Genomic DNA, 3253 nt, shown 5'->3' on the forward strand with positions numbered 1-3253 from the left:
TTTTCAGTGTTCTAGACATATTATCTGTCATTGTCCAATCAGAATCGTCAGATTCAAGTCGCGTTTCAAATGGTCCCGCCTCTCTGGGCAAATTCATGGCCATTTCTCAATTCCTAGTACGCGTACTACGTAGGCTACTCGCGGACTTGGAAGTTCGTACTTGGCAAGTCCGGACTTCAAGTAAACACTTCCGAGGACGGGAGTATGCACCTGCAATTGGAACAGCAGCGGACTGGATGACTTCACCAGCTCAGCTCGTCTGTTAACTGTGCTACGGCCTCATGTAGGCATGTAACTACTGAACAATATCAACAAATTATATAAAACAAAACACCAGCTTCTTTAGTTTTAAAATAGTAGGCTATGTTAATATTTTGAATGAATATAAATGAAAAGTTATGCATATTCACACGGCAAGCCAGCTGTACCCTACATATAAACAATCAGTGGCTTGAAAAAGATTGTATGAGATTGCCGTTTCTCAATTTTCATATATAGCCTATTATTATATTATTGGCGAGTAGGCTATTGATATAGGAATTACGAACGAGCGAGAATAGAGAAAAGTGTTTTTGCAACACAATATTTCGTACAATAGCAAAGTCCAAAGTTTTGATGACTCCAGTAGGAAACTTAAGATACCTAGAGAAATGCGTGAGTGCTCACAAAACATCAACAAGTCAGCAGTGAGGTACAGGGTGATCATTTCTGATATACAGTACAAAAGCTGAAACTATTAGCCAGGAGTGGGAAAGATGCAGACGCAGACGTGGGAAGCAATAAGTTTAATAGAAATAGTTAGGGTTAGCTGGTATGACGTTATCTGGTATGGCTATAGTCTTATGTTAGCTTAGTTCGTGGTGTTTCGTCATGTTAATCGCTAGTAATAGTAAGTCATTTGTAGAAATATAGCCTGTAGTGCAAGGGAGTTCGTGCACAGAGCCCTGAGACAAACGGCTACGCGCACATATGCACACCCATAGCGAGTGACGTAGGACGTAAAGTCCCGCCCAGGTCGAAGTGGCATCGATTTAGGCCCTTCCACACAAAGCCGATTTCATGGCGAAACCACAAAGGTCTTGTACGGTTCGGCCTTCCGTCCACACGAAGCCGGCGAATCCGCTGACCGAAACCGTAAACTTCTGAAACCACCCTCGGAAGTGGTTTCAAATCTACCCGGTTTCTTTTAGATTCGTGTGGACGCCTGAAACCGACTGAAACCGTAAACCATGACGTCATCGCCCCACCCCTCGACCCTCTAGCCAATGACTGTTAAGCCCGCAGAGTCTCAGAACTCACAACAACAAAGATGATGGCGGACTACAGGCTTGTAATCGTTCTGCAGCAGATTATGTCCCTTGTTGGGTTGCTAAGCCATTATTTATTGAGACGGTTGACTGACTGTTTGTTTGTGTTGTTCGTGGTTCGGGGGGCAGCCTTTATGCGCATGCTCGCCTCTTCTTCTGATTTAATTTTCTTCTGGATTTCTGTAGCAGAAGCAGCGGCCCTTATGGGCCTGGCATGTGTACTACAGCGTTTCTACAGATCTACCCGGTTTCGCTTGACTCCGTCTTTACGGAGATACTCCGAAACCGGATAGATCGAAAACGAAACGGTTTCGTGTGGACGGGGCCTTAGAGAGTCCCGAATCCGTTGGCTTGTATGGATGATTTGGTAAAATTGTATTTCAGAATCGGGTTGAACAATAAAGAGATCCTCGCTGTTTTAGCGCAGAGCCACAGTGTATGGACGCTGAAAAGGTTGTATGGAAAAAATCGTTTAGATTAAAGTCGATATTATGTTTCAACTTTATTCTCGACATTTCGAGTTTAAAGTCGACACATCGAGATTAAAGTCGAAATTACATTTCAACTTTATTGTCGACATTTTGAATTTAATGTCGACATGTTGATTTTAAAGTCGAAGTGTCGATTTTGATCTCGTCACGGCAAAAATATTTTTTTTCTTCACGTGTGGCCCTAATACTCTGTCGTAGGTCATATATCTTGCCTGATGGAAATGTTTCAAATAATTTTGTGCCATAGAATTGGGGTCCAAGCAAGCCCTTTGCTATATAGCGAAGGTAATGATTTATGCATGAATGGTACGTTATTATGAGTATGACAAGTAATGTATCATAGCATTTCATATTTGATTAAGGTATTTTTGTCAGTTAGCTGATTTCAATATTTCAACAATAAACTTAGTTAATTAAATTGCATGTTACTGTATGTAAAGGAGACATGCTTCATTAAGTAAGAAGATCACAATGATTATAGTAATTTAAGGTAGTATGTTCAATATTAATTTGTGGTTGGCCCTTAAAAGCCGTTTGTGGTCTTGCGATGAGTTTTGTGTTGGTGCCATCTACTGGGCATGTTTCACCAAATCACCGATTTTTTGTTGATATTGAAGAAAGAAATCCCGAGAAAATCTCACATGATCCCTGGATGGATTTGTGTGATCTTTAGCAAAGGTTATTCAATAACTGCCTACACCATACTGGGAAACACAGGCTTGAATAATTCACTAAATTATTCTGGGATCCATCGCCCAGGGAATTCACACATTAACTTTAATGAATGCATTTTCTGTAGGGCTATTATTCCTTTTTATATAATCTTCATATTCAGGGCAGAGTAGACCAGTAACTTTAAACGGGCCTATGCTTTATCCGTGATTGGAGGATTCTGCACATGGTGTTCTCAAGCCCTCTGGTCCTGGCACTTCCAGCTGTATACTGGTCTGTTCACCCTTCTGTACTTCAACGTAACCCTGAGCCTTGTGTGCTTTAATGTTCGGTCATGTTTGACCTGTGTGACGTTCCAGGCTCCTGCCTGAATCCGCCCGATGGCTCATGACCCAGGGAAGGATGAAGGAGGCACGTAAAGAGGTCCTGAGGGCAGCCAGGGTGAATGGAAGAACAATCTCTGAAGCCATGCTCAGCCAGGTGTGTTAACAATGGTAGGGAAGCCACACTTCTCCCTCCTCCAAAACACTTCCAAAGCTGCTTGGTAGATATCAAAAACAATAGTGATGTTGATGGTCAAGGTATGAGGGATTATTTAAGAAATAGGACACCTTGAACTACTACTACTCTCAGGTAAACCACCTCAAACTCCTCCCATCATTTCAACATTGAAAAATGAAGGCATGTCTTCTTATAACTAATAACTAGAAGGAAACATAATGTGTAATGTGGTCATGACATTGGGAGTTTGAGGCATTGTCGAAGATTAATCGAGATTTAAAA

This window comes from Gadus chalcogrammus, chromosome 23, assembly GCF_026213295.1.
Source record: "Gadus chalcogrammus isolate NIFS_2021 chromosome 23, NIFS_Gcha_1.0, whole genome shotgun sequence".
NCBI lineage: Eukaryota > Metazoa > Chordata > Actinopteri > Gadiformes > Gadidae > Gadus > Gadus chalcogrammus.